Below are 22,257 nucleotides of genomic sequence, written 5' to 3' on the forward strand. Positions count from 1 at the left end.
CTTGTTTGGAGGATTCACCTTGTTCCTTGTATCCAAGACCAACTTTACCCTTTTGTCTATGAAGGTTTTCCTCATTTTGTTGATTTAATTGATTTATATCTATTTGGGATTTCATCATTCTTTCATTGACTTTCCTTTCAGAGATTAGGTCATTTTCCAAGCTTTCATTGATTTGTCTCTTAGTTCTTAAGTCACTCTGTAGACTTTCATTGATTTGCTTTTTCAGTGTTTAAATCATTCCTTATTCTTTAATTTTGTGCTCTAAGAATCCTAATTTTTTCATTTGCATTAGAGAGTTGGTCTGTAAGATCTTCATGCTGATGGGATTGATAATGAATTTCATGACTTCTATCTTCCAATTCTTCTTGTGCTTTGTTTCTTTGTTCCAAAACTTCACATAGCCTGATTGACTGTATTTCTTGCTCTCTTTTAAGCTTTCTTACCTCTTCTTGCAGAGATCCATTCTTTTCTAGAAGTTCTTTGATTGCTTTGTCAGCTTCTTCTCAATTACTTGATGGTAACAAATCTTCAATCCTTTCTTCAACATAAAGATGGTCATTTATTTGTCTTGCAAGTTCCTTTCTTCTTTTTAGGGATTGAGAAAGATGTTCCTTTGCTTCTTTGAGTTGAACCATGGCCATTTCTAGATCTAACTTTTCATTTTCTATAACTTTCTCCAGTTTGAATATCTCCATTGACTTTGATCTTTGCTCAAGCTTTCAAGCTTTGTCCTTGATAACCAAAAAGCTCTGATACCAATTGTTGGAAATATTCAAGATATAACAAGTTACTGAGAGGGGAGGGGTGAATCAGTAACTTTACAACTTTTAAGTTAATTCAACATAAACTGGAAAATCATTCATTCACTTAATCTGATGCATGCAAGAGATAAATAAATATTCATAACACATATGCACAGAGATTTTGGTGACCCAGAAACCTTCCAAAATAGAAAGTAAAATTGGGGTGGGGATGAAACCCACAAAGCTTCTTTTCTGCAGTAGGAAGTTAGCCGGTTAAGGCATACAATGATCACTTCTGGTGATCTACCTTGTTAGGAGCAAAGAGGATTGCTAGATCCACCTGGTTAAAGGATTTAAAACATACTTTACAAGTATGCACTCTGTTAGGAGATTTATACAAAGACTGTTAAGTCTACCTTGTTAGAGGATTTTTAGATGATTCACCTGTTAGGATGAACCAATTAGATCTACATATACCTTGATTAGATCCTTTGCAATAATCACCTCTTGTGATTGATGAAGTCTTTACTACACCTTGTGAACCTTGCTAATATACTGCTCTGCTGCTGAATTCGCATCTGTCTCTTGTATCACAATATATTCATACAAGTCTCATATCCATTACAACAATTACAACTATGTATTATATACCATTTCAGTAATTATAGATGCAAGGTTGGCTGAACACAAGTAAGCATAATATAACTGAGTTAGCCAAATAGTAAAATAAACTCGGGTTCTTTAGACAGACTTGATGACCTTCTGATACACAACATCCACTATGTTACACGGCATCGTCATGCACTCGGTAGAGGTAGGGGCCTGGTTCATACTAGTCATACAACGTTGCCTGGAACTCGGTAACCATTGGTGACTCGGTAGATATAGTGTCACTCGGTAAAAACTAATTTGTTTGTTAATCGACTGAGCTCGGTTAACACTGAGTCCTTCTTCACTCGGTCAATATTGAGTCCATCTTTACTCAGTTAACACTAAGTACATCTTCACTCGGTTAATACTACGTCCATCTTTACTCGGTTAACATTGCTTCTATCTTTACTCGATTAACACTGTGTCTTTGACGCTCGGTTTGAACTATGTCTTCGACACTCAGTTTGAACTATGTAATGAGTGTTGTCACTAATGGGAAATACCTTTATGCCAACAGTTAGGTACGTTATCAATACATTTTTTAATCGAGTAGGTCACTTTTATTTGTATGAATTATCTCAATGCATAAATTTGATGTGATATTTATCCAATAATGCTCTATAGATAGTTAAAATTATTGTTCATCTTGCATATATACTTACAAAATGTGTCCTATGTTCATGAATAAAATATGTCAAAATAAAGAAAATGGTTTGAATATACTTAAAACATGGTGAAACATAGTAATATATGTAGTACATACACAAGCATGATAAGAAACCGTAAAAAAATAGTACATGGTCTAACATACATCATAATATGATCTATGAAGTGAAAAAATACATGGTCTAACATACAGTTTTAACTATCCTAACACAAAGTGTACATACATCATAAATTATATATATATATATATATATATATATATATATATATATATATATATATATATATATATATATATATATATATATATATATATATATATATATATATATACATCATAAAAACACAATCTATAGGTGCCAACAAGACCTAATCTATCTGATCAAATGTCCTCTTTTCTCCACGCGAAGAGGACTCAGATAGATCATCATGTGTAATATGAGTTGACTTGTCATGTCAGACACCTTATGAGGTAGATGTATCACCCTGTGTAACAGGAGGCATGTCTCATCATGTACTTTCTTAATTGAAATGGGTCTCAAAATCTAGCTTGCAAATAAATTAAATATTTACTACATAATAAAATAAATTATACCACATGAGATGGGTGTCCCTCAGTAACGGGAGGAGGCGCACTGTCAAAACTACCAAATGTAGCAGTGGTGAGGTCTTGTAATTTACAATATATACATTTTTTAAATTTGATTTTAGAGCATAATGAACTATAAATTATGTACATAAATCACAATACTAACCTCAAATGATGATGTAGGTACCTCCATCTGGCTAAGTCCTGTGCTCTCAGCAACACTCGTGGTGACGTACTCTTAAAATTATGGATACATAAACGTTTAGTCAAAATTAAATATACATGAATATAATTACATAGTACATAATTTGTACACTACATTTTTTATACACTATAAATTAAACATGTATATATAATGTATATATCATACCTGAGTGGTAGCCAATGTCACATATGTGTCTACAGGTATGCTAGCATGATAATCATAAGATGGAGTCAAAAATAGACTATACTGAGGCCTGTATGGATGAGTATGATATCCATGCTCCTGTTCGTAAAATCAAAACACATAAAATATATATACATGTGAGTCAAAATTGTTCAAATTATAAGTTAATAATAATGTACATATATAAAAATAATATAAATTATTTGTCTTCAATCAAAAGTTCATACTGCATGTATTTGAGGCTGTGCCTCAGTGGTAACTGGAGTAGGACTTGTACTAACATCAGTATGTGTAGATGCAGACAATCCCTACAAAATCAAATAAAAAGAACATATGAGCACATGTTATTAAATTCAAATTTGAATGTACATTTTTACAGTGTAATTCAAAGTGCATACCGTATAAGGGATGCCAACATCTGCAGGTCTCAGAAAAAGACTATACTGCCTCCTAGGAGGAATAGTGTCATCCATCCTCTGTTATTTGAAAAGTACAAATTAATATAGTTAATACAATTAAACATATATGTAGAAAGTAAATAATTATGTGCACTTTATATTTATATTGAAATTAAAATTTTACCTGTTGCTCTTGACTCTCTCCAGGCTCTCCCTGCTGCATGAGGTCAACAAATGATGACACGTCTATCTCGTCACTACCTCACCATGGGTAGCGTATACATCATCATCAAAATCTGCACCCTCAGCATAATGGCCATCATGTGCTGCACCAAGATTGCTTTGGGGGCCTGTGCATATGCCTCCATAGTTAGTACAAACATGTCCAAGTGGAGGAGCATGTACCGCCTGCGTCCACTGCTATACTAAATTTTCGAAAAGGGCACTCAAATGGGTAAAAGTAGATGAAATTGCATGATGATGGTGAGGAGCAGGCACAACAGGTGTAGGAAGAGGTACAAGGGGCTCAGCTTGGCTACAGTTTCTCATTCTGTCACTCAGCTTTGCCCCAGGCCTATCCTGAGGCATCCCTCTACCAACCCCTTGAAATGCTTTCATATCAAAATAGTTGGGTTTCAAACCCAACTCAAACTCAGCCCATAAATTCCTAAGGAAGTACATGGGCACCTCATGATTAGCGTGTGGTGGATGGTTAAATACCATCCACCACCGTTCCCAAAAATGTGCTGCTATGCGCGGATGTGTACAGCACCTAATGGAAATGCGAGGCTTCTTCTCACTAATTGGTTCACCCATCTTAGGGTTTACAAAATAATGTTGAAAATTTCCTTTACCTATATGTAGGTTATAAACCTCTCTATATGATAAGCCATCAGAGTAGAAGGCATGCATACTTTCCCTCCATGATCTAAATGAATCGATGTCTACATCAAAATGATGAATGGAGTCAACCACACCTTGCATGCTATCTGCAAGACGTAGTAGGTGAGGGGGGGGGTGCCTCTCATGTTGCATAGCCTCTATATCACTCATGAGGTTGTTGAGGTTACACCTCATGGTCTTGTTGTCACTTAGGTTTGCACCCTTGTCTAAGGCCTATGCGCGAGGACAACCTAGTGAAACATGAAAACAACCTCCAAGCTGTGGGACTTGAACTGCAAGGTTGAGTCTCTGAAAAAGGCCAGCTTCCTCTTACTATCAGGGCGCACCTATCTATTCTCAAAAGGGAAAGGGAGAAAGAGAGCATTAAAGAAAATCTACCTAGTCTAATCTAAGGCGGTGATGCACCAAAACAGAGTGTTCAGACTTGTTCTCTACCCAAATATGCACTACGGAACTAGGGTAACATTCAAGGTCATACATTCGTTCATACTTATATCAACCAACAGCCACATACAGATCAGGAGATCAACTGAATAACGCCAGGAACAGAAGATTTCACTTGTATATTATTCAATAGATACAGTATGTAGACCACTGATCTCAACAATGCATCAACGAGAGGCAAAATGATACACATACATGTTGATGGTTGAAAGAGATGATACAGGATGTTCATCTAGCTCAGAGACAAAGGGATTTTTACACTACAAATCTGCAAGCAATAGCAAAGAAATTAGGAAGAGTCGACCCTTACAAAATGTACAAAATCTGCCTTTATAGCTCTGGCGTAACTGAGATCTTTTACTGCTGAAATCACCCTACAACTACCTGCCATTAAGTCTTGTGGAAGACAATCATGGAAAAAATCTCGAGAAAATCTAATCTCTTTTGCCAATAATGTCCTGAGAAGACTGAAAATGGCACCATAACTGCGCTCTGACCTGGTAGATGGATCAATGGATGGATGGAGTGTCACTCCATATTTTACATTTACTCTGGTAGGTCGAGATTGATCATGGAGATCAGATCGCACAAAAAAATCAATTATCTTCGCTTCCTGGTTCATGAATCTGTCGAAGTCAAAAAGGTCAACCAGGCTCCCTATGCGTTAACTAGGCCGCGCGGACCAATTGCATTTCTTTATTTTTCCACCTGGAGGTCCTCCCGCGGTTGACCACCCTTTATTGGACTAACCGCGCCACCTTGAATAATATCATGACTGTGATGGTTACACTAACTGCCAACCGCCATCCTTGACTGCGCCGATAGGACATGTGTCGACAAGGCATTGTGTCACCAACATAACCCTCGCACATCTTCGCCATAGCGTGATGGTGCCTACCGTCGATCGGCCTCGATCCAACGATCATGGAGACTCGTCATTCTACAACCCCTTTCCCTTGTGAATCACTGGGCTTGCGACACATGTGGCATTTCCCTATTGGCCCGACGATCGCCTAATCCTTACTGCGCCAGCTGTATGAAACATGGTTCCACTAGGACACGTGGCACACGGGCGCTAACTCGCTATCATAAAATTCACGCAGTTTCTCCATGGCGAGATAGTGCCCACTGCTAATCCCTATAGATCTGACAGTGTAGAACCCACCTCTGCAATGTGCTGGTTGCATCAAGAAATTGGTCCCACGACATGTCTGTGCCCTGACCTAGCATATGTGGCGATTCCTGATTCGCCGTGGACCCTCCAATCCGGGACTAGGCCCATCCTGTTTGGCACCACCTCAGTGACGCATCCTAGCAAGACTTGACCCCACCGACACGTGGTGAAAGGGCGCCAAGTCGCTATGCTAAAAAGCCCGCAGCTTCGCCATGGCGAGATGGCACCTGCCGTCGATCCTTTCCAATCCGACAGTCACAAAACTCTCCCTCCTGCGACCCTCCTTTTCTCATGATTCGTCGGGCCCGTTGATATGTGGCGTCTCCTCGTTGGTCTGTTGGTCACATAAATCTAACTGTACCGGCAGCATGGAATGTGGCCCCGCCAGGACACGTGGTGCACGGGTGCTATGTCGCCTATGTTAGCTCCCGAGCAGTTCTCGATAGTGAGACAACGCCAGTCATAGATCCCTGCGGATCTGATGATCATGAAGACTCGCCATTCCTTATGGAACTACTGGGCCCGTTGTACGCTGTGCACTGACTCATACACATGACACTTCCCTATTTGGTTCGACGAAACACTAGCTGGCAACCTAAGACCTGATCCATAGAGCGACCACGTGTCAGCTAGGCGCCATGTCGCTATGCGAAAATCGAGACCAAATTCCCATAATGCCATAGCGCCCACTGACAGCATGCCCTGACCTTTACACATGTCCCCATCCGATTCACCATGTCAACTGTGCTTGTAAGGTACCTGCTAGGACCCACCGTCCGATCATTCTTTGCAACGGTGGACTTTTTTGTTTGGCTGCTATGTCGCCATCGGAAAATGCATGAACTTTCCATTAGCTCCATAGCGCTAGGCAGTCTTTTTGAATTTCTGGCCCATTGTATCCTTTTTCCCGCCGCCGCGAATATTTTCCCCAGGCGCTATGTCACCATCGAGAATTTTCGGCTAGAATGCAATAGCGACATAGCGAACAAGGCACCGTGGAAATTTTCCGACCCGTCGAACGCTGGATAATTTTTTTTGAGACTAACCGTTGAATAAGCCGTGCATTTGAATCTAAATCCTTGGCGGTAAAACCAGAGGTAACACTTCTGGCAACTCGCAGGGGGCATGAGCCTGCTCAATGCATGACCAGTGCCTGAGAATAATCCATTGGGCCATAGAGTCAAAAAGAAGACCTGGAAGATACGAAACTGAGAGCTGCAAGAAACCCTAACCTCTAATGAGGAAATCAAAACATTGAAAACCCTTAAACTCTAGCTCTACTTCCGTGACTGTAACAAAAACAGAACTTCCTCAGCAACCTGAGACTCGTCAAAATTTTGGAAACTGGCGACTCAAGAAGAGAGCCATGTGCACACACACTTATTGCAACAGGAATGAACAGGAAGCAGCTAGGCTAACTATGCACATGGATTCACAATCCTTCAGAAATAGGGCTTCAAATGGATCCCATTGACTGGAATGGGCAGAATTTCACCATTTGGCCTGCTTATTTGGAACGCATTGGTCTGTTTGCAACTGGAGATCAGATAAGGGCCACTCCATAGTGGATCAAATTTGGAGTGCCTTCCTGGTTTTTCTCTATCTGAGTCCCACTTGAGAACTAAATCTCCTTCTCTGAAGATTCTGGCCCTTGCCTTCTTATCAAAACTCTTCTTCATCTGCTACTAGTGTATCTCCATGGTTTGCATAGCTTTGTTTCTTTTTTCTTCTAGTTCAATCAACTCTGTCATTCTCACTGACATGGGACTATTTTCAACCAATTCCAGCTGATGAGCCAACTCCAAGGATGGGAATTTCAACGAGATTGGAAGTCTGGCCTCCCTACCATATACCAGCACAAAAGGTGAATTCCCAATAGATCTCTTGGGTGTTATCCTATCAGCCCACAGAGCAATCCTTAATTTTTTATGCCAGACCCTTTGATTGTCTTCTATCATTCTCCTTATGATTCTGATCAGATTCTTATTGGAGGATTCAGCCAAACCATTAACTTGAGGATAGTAGTTCGATGATGTGCTCAAATAGATATTGTGACTCATTGCCCATGCACAAATCTGGGTTCCAATAAAAGATTTGGCATTATCTGAGATGATAGTAGAAGGAGCTCCAAACCAAGATACAATTCCATCAAGGAATTCAACAACTGATGGCTCTGTATCATCCTTCAAGGCAACTGCCTCTGTCCACCTAGTGAAATAATCGGTAGCAGCCAAGATCCATTTATGACCTGCACTAGATGGAGGATTAATGGGGCCTATAAAATCCAACCCCCACTGGGTGAAGGGCTGATCCACCTGAATAGGATGAAGAGGAAGAGCTGCAAGTCTCTGTTTGCCTGAGAAAAAGGCACATTTCTCACATTTTCTCACATACCTATAACAATCATGGAACAGAGATGGCCAGTAATATCCAGCCCTCATGATCTTCATGGCAGTTGTTCTTGCAGAGAAGTGGCCACCATCAGGGCCATCATGAAGTTCTTTAATCATCCTCTCAACCTGATCTTCTTCAATACATCTCAACAAGGTCCCATTAAAATCCCTCCTCAATAGGACATCATCAATCACAACATAGGGAATGGACTGCAGTCTATATTGTCTTCTTTTAACTCTGTCCAGTCCCTGAGGGTATCCATTCCCTGATAAAAAGTTCCTCATGTCATCCATCCAGCTCCTTGGGGCATTAACATTTCTTTCCTCCTGCTGCTCTACAATTACCATAGCAATCCCTTCATCTGAATCCTGACCTGATAACATTTCTTTGCATAATCCTCTCCCTCTTACCAATTTGGTAATCTGAATATCAGCATCATATTCCATTACCCTAGTGATCCATCCAGCTCTCTTTTCACTGATGTCCTTGCTTAATAGGAAGTCTTTTACACTCGCATGGGGCACCAACAAATGGATCCTATTGTGGGATAAGAGGTGTCTAAATTTCTTCAAGGCTCTAATGACTGCAAGGGCTTGCTTCTCAACAAAGCTATACTTATCTTCATATTCCTTGAGTCCTTCACTAAAGAAGGCTATGGGCTGCTCCTCATTCTTGTCATTTGTCTGAGTCAAGATAGAAAAAACACTTGACTCACCACCTAAAGTGTAGAGGATGAAATCTTTCTCAAAATTTGGGTTCATGAGAGTGGGGGCTGAGGCTATGGCTGCCTTGATTTCTTCAAAACTCTCCTTCCCCTCCTTGGTCCATGAGAAGACCATATTTTTCTTAAGCATGGCTGTGAGGGGTTTCACCATGATGGCAAGATTAGGAATAAACCTTCTTACAAAATTTATCCTACCAAGGAAACTTTGCAGCCCTTTCTTGTGTTTAGCGAGAGGAAGGGCAAGTATTGCTTTTGTTCTTTTTGGATCAATGGTCAACCCATCCTTAGATACAATGTGTCCCAGTAATTTTCCTTGGCTTGTAGCAAAGACACACTTGGCTGGATTGAGGGAAACCCCAAACTCTCTACATCTTAGAAATACCTGTCTCAAATGATCAAGATGATCTTTTACATTCTTGGAATATACAGTTATATCATCAAGGTATACTAAGACAAACTTGTCGATTAATCTTTTGAAAGCCACCTCCATTGCCTTTTGGAATGTGGCACCTGCATTTGTTAGTCCAAATGGCATCTTGCAATAAGCATAGGTGCCCAATTTAGTAGTAAATGCTATCTTATATCTATCAGATTCTTTAACCAACACTTGGTTATAACTAGAAAATCCATCAAGAAAAGAGAACCTCCTTGACCCACTGACCTTGGATAGAATTTTCTCCATAGAAGGGAGAGGATGGTGATCCTTAAGGGAAACCTGATTAAGACCCCTAAAGTCCACACACAATCTGATTTCTCCATTCTTCTTCCTTACAGGGACAAGGTTAGCCACCCATGATGAGTGTTTGATAGGAAAAATTATGTTAGCTTCAATCAACTTGGATAGTTCCTTCCTCATTAAGGGTTCAATCTTGGGATTCACTGGCCTTTGTTTTTGCCTTACTGGTTTGACCCTATCAACTAAATCTATGGTATGCTAAAACAAACTAGGGTCAAACCCCTTTAAGTCATCATATGTCCAAGAAAACACATCATTAAATTCTTGACATAGATGAATGAAATTTTCTTGCTCAGCCTCAGAACATACCTTCCCCATGTTAAGAGATTTTCCATTAGCAATAGTAACTGGAGCATGATCATCCTTTTTTGCAGCTAGATTTATTCCTTTGCCTCTTGTCTGATCATCAGGATTAAAGACACTCTCCAAGGTAATGAGACCCTTGGGAAACTTGTTGGAACTGAGGTGAATGATCTGAACACTATACTAATCTTGTAGTCTTGACTAATTTCTTTCTGAAAATTCTGCTTCATTCTGCAAGAAACTCACAATCTACTCATCAGACTCAAACACTTGCCAATGATTATTATTATCAGGAACAGTAGGCCTTACTACCACCCTTATTTGTTGCTTCCTCTCTTCCTCGAGATTCCCTGGCACATCATAAGATGCACCCACTGCTGCATGTCTATCAACATATTTGTTTTCTTTCCTAGGAATGCTTTGGATATTAAATGCTTGGAAACCCTCAAGAAAATCCTAGAATTTGTGTTTGTAAGACTTGAGTAGGCCATTTTTGGTGATATTTTGATTTCTCACTTGGTTCACTAGCAACTCACTGTCTCCATATACTTTCAAGTCTTGAATTCCCCTCTTTTGGGCAAGTAGGAGACCTTGGATCAAAGATTCATACTCGACCACATTATTGGTACAACTGAATTGGAGCCTAAAAGAGAAGTAGTAGCTTATTTGTGCAGGAGAGATCAACATAACACCGGCCCCTACTCCATTTCTATTCCTTGAGCCATCAAAGTACATATTCCACATTCCACTCATGTCATCATTAGCTCCAACAAGATTAGGAACTTGAGCCTCCTTCTCTATCATGCAATATGTACTAAGGCCTGTCTCAAGAGTTTTCGACATAGGTTCAAACTGACATGTATTTGCCCACTCATCTAAGAAGAAATCAGGAATCTCTACTATAGAGGTGGCAGGCTCATTTACTATGTCATTTTCATCCATCTCCAAAATGGGGCAATTCATGTTAATGAAGTTGGGAGTGTAGGGTTCAGTGTGATGAAGGGCTTGAGGTTCTGCTCTAATTGTAGCATTGGCCCCATATCTGGTCTTAAATGACATATGAGACCAATCAGTAGATATGAATCCACCTATTTGGGCAGTGAAGTCTCTTGAAAGACAGATGGCAAAATAGGGCTTGACTTCAGCAACAGATATGTCTTGAACCACAGTACAACCAGGGCATGCATGCAGGGCCATTTCCACATTCCTAAGGATGCCTACAGTTTTGACAATACTCCCATCTAGTTGTAACACATCCCTAATAATGGGCTCATATTTCATTCCTAAAGCATCAGCAACACACCTAGGCATTACTGAGCTACTAGCACCCGAATCTATCATGCAATATGGACTAACTTGCCCCCTATAATCAGAGAAACATAGAATGGAGGAGGTCTAAACTTTTTATTTGTCTCCACATTACCTGATGGTTGTACTAAACTAGTGTCACTCTCCATGGTAGATGACTGATCTTTGGGCTCAATCTTTTCCAATTCTTGATGCAGCATCCTTTTTTGCATTGGTATGGTGGCAAATGCATCCCACATGGAGATGCTTACATTGGTCTTTTTCATTTGCTCTACCAAACTCAAGGGTGTATTAGGAATTTTGGCAGAAACTTTGGGAGCTGTACCCATGAGAGGCTGAGATGGAGCAACATAGGGATCACTTGCATCCTCCTTTCTTGGACCTTGCCTTTGCTGTTGTGAAGTGTTTGTCTGCTCACTTGCTGTTCGTATATGAGGTATAACACTCGAAGTTGAGGCCTGGTCAGGAGAAAGGGGGGCAGTATGTTCCATAGCTCTCTTTTTGCTTCTTGTGTTATGAGCAACAGAATCCTGGTTTACATTACAATGCTCCTCCATCTGGTGATTCATAAAAGAGAAATCACCCTGCCTCTGAATATATGAGGCCTCCTTGGGATGATCTTCCTTGTATGATTGCTTTACTGCAGACTCCTGGATAGTTAGGGCCAAATAAGATTCTTCCTTCTGACATAGGCAATAGGTATAAGAATAGTTACATGAAGGACAGAAGTCTTGATCTTGGGCTAAGTTATTTTGAGGAACTAAAGCTCTACTTTGATTTGAGCTTGAAGCAATAGCATGACTATTTTGCCTATTCTGATCAAAAGAGCTATTTCAATGATTAGGAGGCCTACCACCACTTGGAGCCTGATGTTGTAATTGGGGAGGCTTGCTACTTTGGGCTTGCTGCCTTTCTAAGGCCACCACCTTGTTACTCATTTTTTGTATTAGAGAAAAACTATCCTCTAATCTCTTCCCGTGGTCCTTCAACTCCTTCCCCTGTTCTTGCAATTTTTTATCCAGAGTCCTCTCTCTTTTCTCTGTATTCAGCACTAGACCTTGGAGCATTTCCTTGAGCTCATCTATTCCATTTGAGGATGTGGAAGCTTGGGGAACTGGAGTAAGGGCTTGTGATGTATAAATTGTAGGAAGGGGGGCTATCGTTGGTTGGTGGTTGGGAACATCAGGAAAGAAAGGCATAGGAGGCCTTGGAGCCAACTTTCCTCCTTGTATTAGGATGTTCTCAGCCTTTATAGCTATCTCATAAGCATTTGGTAATGTATCCCCTCCCATAGTTTGGATTGTGGTGGCAACGTCACTGTTGAAAGCTCTAAGGTAATGCAAGAAGGCATTACCAGGGGTAGGTTTCACTATAGTAGGTATCCTATCCCATGTCTTTTGGAATCTGTAATTAAAATCAGTCATACATTCATGGGGGGCTCTTTTTATTGTAGTCAGCTGCTCTAGTAGTGACAAATGGTCACTCTTATCCTCAAAATGTTTGCATAATCCTGCTCCTAGTCCATCCCAATCAGTTATGGAACCATGAGCTAAGCCTCTATACCACTGTAATGCTTTTCCTTTTAAAGATGAGGCCAGAAGTCTGATGGCAACATCATCTTCTATAATACCATGAATATTGCAGACATTCACTACCTCTTGGATATGCTCTAGAGGGGAAATAGAAGTTTCACCAGTAAAATCAGGTATACTTTTTAGAGCAGATACTGGTATATCATGTCTTTGGGCTAACAACAGAGGACTTCCACCATTAAAGGTGGCAAAAGCATGAACTCTTGGCTATTCCATATAAACAAGTGTTCTATTGACGAGTGTTGATGGCAATCTAGGCTGAGTTCGAATAGTAGGGGGAGTAGAGAAAAATCTTACAGGTATATCAACTGTTATTCTACCCCTAACTGGTGATAATGAAGTTCTAGTCCTTCTTCTCCTAGGATTTGAAAGAGAAAGCTCTTGATATTGAAACTTACCTCTAGAAGACGCCCTTGTTTCAGTCCTGGGCATGAATCACTGCAAACTTGGTCTGGAACCAGACTTTTTGATGTTTAGAGTCGCCAAGTACTTGAAGAATCAGCCTCTTGAAGGCTTGAAATCTGAAGCCAGCACTACTTCTTCAACATTTATCTCTAGAATTCTTTCTTGTTGACACTGGTAGACCTGAAATCTTCTGATATGAGTCCCACCGAGCGTGCCAAAAACTGTTGTCACTTAGGTTTGCACCCTTGTCCAAGGCCTATGCGCGAGGACAACCTAGTGAAACATGGAAACAACCTCCAAGCTGTGGGACTTGAACTGCGAGGTTGAGACTCCGGAGAAGGCCAACTTCCTCTTACTGTCAGGGCGCACCTATCTATTCTCAGAAGGGAAAGGGAGAAAGAGAGCATTAAAGAAAATCTACCTAGTCTAATCTAAGGCGGTGATGCACCAAAACAGAGTGTTCAGACTCGTTCTCTACCCAAATATGCACTACGGAACTAGGGTAACATTCAAGGTCATACATTTGTTTAGACTTATATCAACCAATAGCCACATACAGATCAGGAGACCAACTAAATAACGCCAGGAACAGAAGATTTCACTTGTATATTATTCAATAGGCCAAAGATAGATACAATATGCAGACCACTGATCTCAATAATGCATCAACGAGAGGCAAAATGATACACATACACGTTGATGGCTGAAAGAGATGATACAGGATGTTCATCTAGCTCAGAGACAAAGTGATTTTTACACTGCAAATCTGCAAGCAGCAGCAGAGAAATCAGGAAGAGTCGACCCTTACAAAATGTACAAAATCTGCCTTTATAGCTCCAGCGTAACTGAGATCTTTTACTGCTGAAATGACCCTGCAACTACCTGCCATTAAGTCTTTTGGAAGACAATCATGGAAAAAATCTTGAGAAAATCTGATCTCTTTTGCCAATAATGTCCTGAGAAGACTGAAAACAACACCATAACTGCGCTCTGACCTGGTAGATGGATCAACGGATGGATGGAGTGTCATTCTGTGTTTTACATTTAGTCTGGTAGGTCGAGATTGATCATGGAGATCATATCGCATGACAAAATTGATTATCTTCGCTTCTTGGTTTATGAATTTGTCGAAGTCAAAAAGGTCAACCAGGCTCCCTATGCGTCAACTAGGCCGTGCGGACCAATTGCATTTCTTTATTTTGCCACTTGGAGGTCCTCCCGCAGTTGACCACCCTTTATTGGACTAACCGCGCCACCTTGAATACTATCATGACTGTGACGGTTACACTAACCGCCAACTGCCATCCTCGACTGCGTCGATAGGACATGTGTCGACAAGGCGTTGTGTCGCCAACATAACCCTCGCACATCTTCATCATAGCGCGATGGCGCCTACCGTCAATCAGCCTCGATCCAACGATCATGGAGACTCGTCATTCTGCAACCCCTTTCCCTTGTGAATCACTGGGCCCGCGACACATGTCGCATTTCCCTATTGGCCCAACGATCGCTTAATCCTTACTGCGCCAGCTGTATGAAACATGGTTCCACTAGGACACGTGGCACACGGGCACTAACTCGCTATAATAAAATTCACGCAGTTTCTCCATGGTGAGATAGCACCCGCCGCTAATCCCTGTAGATCTGACGGTGTAGAACCCACCTCTGCAACGTGCTGGTTGCATCAAGAAACTGGTCCCACGACATGTTCGTGCCTTGACCTGGCATATGTGGCGATTCCTGATTCGCCGTGGACCCTCCAATCCGTGACTGGGCCCATCCTATTTGGTACCACCTCAGCGATGCATCCTGGCGAGACTTGACCCCACCAACATGTGCCAAAAGGGCGCCAAGTCGCTATGCTAAAAATCTCGCAGCTTCGCCATGGCGAGATGGCGCCTGCCGTCGATCCTTTCCAATCTGACAGTCACAAAAATCTCCCTCCTACGACCCTCCTTTTCTCGTGATTCGTCGGGCCCATTGATACGTGGCATTTCCTCGTTGGTCTGTTGGTCACTTAAATCTAACTGCACCGGTAGCATGGAATGTGGCCCCGCTAGGACACGTGGTGCACAGGCGCTATGTCACCAATGTTAGCTCCCGAGCAGTTCTCGATAGCAAGAAAACACCAGTCGTAGATCCCTACAGATCCGACGATCGTGAAGACTCACCATTCCTTTTGGAACTACTGGGCCCGCTGTATGTTATGCACTAACTCATACACAAGGCACTTCCCTATTTGGTTCGATGAAACACTAGCTGGCAACCTAAGACCTAATCCATAGAGCGACCACGTGTTAGCTAGGTGCCATGTCGCTATGCGGAAATTGAGACCAAATTCCCATAACTCCATAGCGCCCACTGAAAGCATGCCCTGACCTTTACACGTGTCCCCATCTGATTCACCATGTCAACTGCGCTTGCAAGGTACCTGCTGGGACACACCGTCCGATCATTCTTTGCCACGGTGGACTTTTCTGTTTGGGCGCTGTCACCATCAGAAAATGCATGAACTTTCCATTAGCGCCATAGCGCCAGGCCATCTTTTGGAATTTTTGGCTTGTTGTATCCTTTTGCCCGCCGCTGCGAATATTTTCGTCGGGCGCTATGTCGCCATCGAGAATTTTTGGCTAGAATGCAATAGCGACATAGCGGACAAGGCACCGTGGAACTTTTCCGACCCGCCCAACGCTGGACCCACCTCTGCAACGTGTCCTCAGGGCATCATCGCGCTATCATAAATATCGTGCATTTTCTATATAGCGCGATGGCGCCAACCGTCGATACCGCTTAGATCTATCGGCCAGAAAACTCGCGGGTCGTAGCATTAAAATACCAACTCCGAGACTAACTGTTGAATAAGCTGTGCATTTGAATCTAAATCCTTGGCGGTAAAACCAGAGGTAACAGGTCTCGCGGAGCTCATCCACGGTGGGTGGTGGAGGTGTGGGTGGGGGTGGAGGTGGAGGTGGAGATGGAGGTGGTGGAGGTGGGGGTATGGGAGGGGGAGGGGGTGGCGGTGGGTCCATCAAATATAATCTGCATATATATTTAAACAACATAAAACATAAAACACATCAAAAATACATCACAACATAATACATGTATGACAAAATTACTATTTAATAAAATATAAATCTAAAATTTATCAACTAGATCTATATAAATGTGCATATCTTTATTAAAATTATATCAATTAAATTATAAATAATGTCAAACACTTAAGTCAAATTAAACATTAAATACTAAATTTTTAAGTATGAACTCATTATGGATTATACATGTTCATGTCTCAGGATGAAACAAAGTTAAGATTATGACAAGGTTATGGTTTACAATTTTGTTATGTTAATAGTTTTCATGATGGCTAAGCTTAAGATTATTATAATGACTGCGATCCTTTATTGTTAGAGAACTTACCTAGGATTATGGTTTTAGTTACAATTATATTTACCTGTATCGGATATTTATTATGGTCCTAAGACAAGAGTTAAGGTTACAATTATCTAATGAAGGCTTAGAGATAGAATTATGAATTGATTAAAAAATATTTATGATTGTAGTTTGAATCCTAACTATTATCCACTTAGTTCTACAAAAAGTAGTTGGCTAATAAAAAGTATTCTCTAGAAAGGTGTCAAAAACACTCATGTCATAGAGCACATGCTAACAATTTCTTAATTGTTGATCAGATGATAGAATTGTCAGCAGAAGTTTAGATTACATTGCACATAAACAAGATGTTACAAGAAAACTGGGACAAGACAATGGCACTAATTCTAAAGGTATGTTCTGACTTCTTGTCACATTTTGGAATAACCATGTAAAATTCACCTTTGGCATTTACATTAGAAAGGGGGAAAAGATGTAAAGGTGAAAATATAAGAAGTTTCATATATGTATGGGGAAGCACCATCATATTATGTACATATACAGGTATTGAGATAAACATCTCTTACAAAAGCACCATCATATTATGTACATATACAGGTATTGAGATAAACATCTCTTACAAAAGAAATTTCAGAAGATCTCAAAAATAGAGTATGGCACCAAGTTGAAAACCTTCTTGCAAGCTATAAGTGTAGATAATGTCAGGTAATGAACTAATTTACATGTGAACCCTATCCCTAACCATGTATAATAATCCTAATTCTAATCATAATCCATAATTCATTACCTTATGAAGCTTTGGCTATCCATTTTATTGCCAAAGTAATCCCTTGGCTATCCACGAAATGGTCCTAATAGATTTATATGGAAGACCAAATTGATTTAAATAAAATGAGCAGGAAGAAGACAAACTTACACCCAATATTCAAGGAGAGAATCTTTTAACATACTTGAATTCTACCAAGCAAAGTGAGATAATTAGAGTTCCAGTTGTTGAGTTTTCCAAAGATTTTCTTGTTGATATAAAGACACATTTCATTTATATGTTAGGGTTTACTATAGATGGAATCCCTAGGTACCTAACCACTTAATTATGAAATCTCTATCCAATACCATATTTACTACACAAGGTAGGGGACTCAATATTTAGCCCCAATAAGATAGATGTAGAGACATAAATCTTACTACTAGATACAAAGAAAAGAGGTCCAATTTGATCATTAAATGACTCATGTTGCACTCTTCTAGCTTAAAAAGAATAAAAATATATTATCAACAAACTATGTACATTAGATACTTATTAATTATTTGGAGAGTAGATCCTCTAACTTTTAGAGGCAACTGGTTATCTCTAAGGAGATAATGTAATGAGTCAATGTTCAACAATAAAAAATAAAGAGGATGCAAGAGGACGCCCTTTCATAATTGATCTAGAGAGTCCTAAAAATTATGATCTAACCCCATTAATTTCTTTACTAAAACCTTGACACCAATCATAAGAGAGGACACCATTTGACATTTAATATTGGATGGAGGGCTTGCAACATCATCATAGTGAAACTCCATTCCACCTTTTTGTAGACATTTTCATAATCAATTACTTGAGCATGCCTACACTCTATCCTAGAAATGTTTCTCAATCCAAAGTCTTCCAATAGGTTATCAAGTTCTCCAATATGCATAAATATCCTTAACAAAACACTTTTGTGTAGGGTTAATGATCTTGGGTAGGATATCTTCTAGTCTAGAGGCTAAGACCTTGGCAATAATTATTTTGTATGATACGCATTTAGGAGTGTCATGTCTCTAATTTTTAATGAGATTCTTATCTCCCCTTGGGGATCAATTGATTACTTGACCTAGGGATTTTATGAGCCCTCTGTTGATCACTTGATCAATTTTATGAGCCCTCCATTGATTACTTGACGTAGGGATTTCTCATTACTAATTTTTTGGATGGAGGAGTTGATTTATGATAGAAATGGGTTTATCACTTGGAATAATGCATCTTCATTCTAGGAAAGATGGTTCTCATTTTATCCCTATCTTCTAAATCATTTTGAACTATCATCGTCTTCTAACCAAAAAAATTGATAGTAAAATTAGGAAAAAGATCTTACTATATATATCACTAGGGGGTGGGTATTTCTTTTTATAGAATAAGGAAATATTTTGTTATGTGGCCTTCCATTCTGCAAAGGTAATAAACATTTAGGTTACCCATCTAAGGGTCTAGTCCGGGCTTGTACTCGCACTGATGTGGAAACCTCCACCTCTTGATGGTTAGGGAGGGTTACTTAATTAGATGCCTGATTCGTTCAAGTCTCTTCTAATTTTTTTATGATGTATCATTTTGAGACCTTGATATCAATGTTTAATTAGTTTTAGGATTAGGGTTCAATTTGTTTTGTACTATTTGATTAGGTTTACATGCTTAGCTTTCAATTAGGACAAGAGTTAATAAATTGAATTAAGTTTTAAAGTGCTAAATTTGGTTTTGGATATATAATTATAGTTATAGCTTTTAGATTAAAAACCAACATTAATTCAAAAAAGTTAGGTTTGAATTTTGTTTTAAAGTGTTCAATATATTATTGAGTTCTAGTATAGGGTGATTTGGTTTAGTCTTAAGGTCAATGTTTAACTTGGTTCAATCTTCTAGGGTAATGGTTCAATTTGGTTAATGGTTGGGGAAAGGATTTTTAAGGTTAAATTCAAGGTTTCTACTCTTAAGTTGGGATATATAATTAGGTTTATGATCATGGTTTAATTCAATTTGGTTTATAAGTATAATATTAATTAGTTAAGGGCTAGGGTTACCTTTCAATCTTAGGGTTTGACATTTATAAAATTAGTACTCAAGGTAAGAAGAAAGTTATTTAATTATTTATATATTACCTGGTGTAGGTTTTAGCAAATTAAGATTACTTAGGTTAAGATAATAGTAAGGGTTATGATTAGAGTTAAATTCAATACAAATTGACATTATAGAACTAATCCTAAATGACACCCAGCCAAGGGATCCAAAGAACTAATCAAAAGTTTTACCAAGCAAGCAATAACATACACACAATAATTTACATTTATAAAAAACATAAGAGATTGCATTCCTTAATGAGCACATTTACATTTCTTTTTTAAATAATTATAAACTACTAAAAGTAAAATAAATATAACATGTCCACATGAAAGTTCATATTAACTACTTCTGTTCAATCCATTTAAATAATTTATATACATTTGTTCTGAATGCCACTTGGAAAATTAATTTGGAATGCACAATCATCCACCGTACATGTCACAGGGTATGAAAGGCTAAAAGAATATACATTTATAAAATAGTTTACATCATCCATTTTCGATTCATGAAACAAAGTACAATACAATTTAAGTAAAATCATTTTAAATACTATAAGTTTTTTGTTTGGATCCCTTGGCCGGCTGTTATGTGATTAAGTATTTTATAATATGTTTAGGGTTTTATTTATATGGTTAGGTCAAGATTATAGTTTAAACAATAAATTTAGGTTGAGGTTATCATTAAAACAAGGTCGAGGTTATATGGTTTTAGGTCGAGGTTAAATAGTTAAAACAAGGTCGAGGTTATATGGTTTTAGGTCGAGGTTATAGTTAAAACAAGGTCGAGGTTATATGGTTTTAGGTCGAGGTTATATTTATTTGTAAAATTACATGTTTAAACAATAAATTTATATCTAATCTAATCATTCAACATTGTAATAAATACATAAATTAAATACATTTCAAAACATCTAAAATAATAATTTTTTAAATAAACATTTACAAAACTATATTTTAATTAACAAATACAAAAATTTAAACATTTAAGTTCATTAACAATGTAAATTTACAATTTTACGTACATATGAAAAGTAAAAAAACAATAAATTAACATACATATTAAATTGAAAATTGAAAAAAATAAAGTAAAATAGTATAAAACATATTAAAATACATGTTTATCAAAAACTAGCAGCAAGGGGGTAGTCGGTAGGGCTGAGAAATGGGCTCTCATATGCATCTCTAAGTGGGCTCCCGTTTTTGAGGTCATGAAAATGACCTCTAAAATGCCAAAAAAGTGGTTTATAAAAGTTTTACAATCGAGTACCCGATTCTTAAAAAGGTGGGTGCCCGATAGTTAAGCGGCTCGGGCACCTAATCCTTTTTAAATATCAGGTACCTGATTTTTAAAATTCAGGTCAAGTGCCCGAAGCGTAATTTTAGAAACGGGTACCTGATTTTTTAAAAATCAGGTACCCGTTTCTAAGAAGTACAATTCCACGGATCTGACTTTCGTGAAATTGTGACCCAACTTCTTGCGGTCACCCTTGTATAGTGTAATATATAATCATGAAGAGGGAAAGTGTATGCCAAAATCTGCATAGAATTATAATTATAAATATTTCCACATTTTTAAACATTTTCTATGATTTGACATTAGGAAGGGAAAATGTATGCTAATATTTTAAAAAATGATCGTCACATCATATTGTCTAATTTGAAGTTAGGCAATCTATATACTCATATTCACAGAAGACAATAATTATAAAATATTACATGCTAATATCTACATAAATTAATAATTATGTAATATTTCAACGTTTTCAATATTTTAGATAATTTTATGTAACATGTCATTAAAAGGACATAAAATGTATTATAATATATGAATAGAGAGTAATAATTACAAAATATTTGCGCAAATTTTTAAAACTATTTGCATTCAACAAAATCCTGTATCATTGGCTCAAAGCATTTCTGTTGCAAAACCCATGCCGCATCTTACAATTCCAAGAATGTTATTTTTTACATAAGAAATAATAAATGACATTTCAAAGCATTAAAATACTTCTTCTTGTTAAATATTTGGGATTTAAAACAAATTAATCTTCCTAAAAATTGTAGTACAACTTATATTTGTTATTTTCCAAAAAGTTCGAGGCTGAGTTTTGTATCTGACCACTTTTGTTATTCCTACGTTAGATGCACCATCTCCTGTATGAGCACCAAATGTATCTCCCAGTACTACTTCAAGAGATTCGACCCTGCTGGGACTTGCGACATCCATTTCACTAGATGGTTTAAGGAATAATTCTACTAGATTGTTAAAATTAATAATTTACCAAGCACTGATACCAACACGGTCAATTCTTCCATTGGAGCTTATGTGGTTTTGACATGGTAGACAAGTGACAGATTCATTTGAGGAACAATCTTAGGCCCCCCTTTCATTCTCTAAATGCTATGTAGCATAATATCTCATGCATCCATTTATAATGCTTAGGCTACTTCCCACCAAAATATAAATAATGTGTGATCCATTTATATTTCAATAAATATATCACAAGTAATTATACTACATTGGATAGAGTGCTATTAGAAAGTTAGAAGAATCCTTTCCTAGGGGCAGATAGTAATTAATCAAATA

Source organism: Cupressus sempervirens, chromosome 3 (assembly GCF_028749045.1).
Source record: "Cupressus sempervirens isolate cs-2001-9-10 chromosome 3, ASM2874904v1, whole genome shotgun sequence".
Lineage (NCBI taxonomy): Eukaryota > Viridiplantae > Streptophyta > Pinopsida > Cupressales > Cupressaceae > Cupressus > Cupressus sempervirens.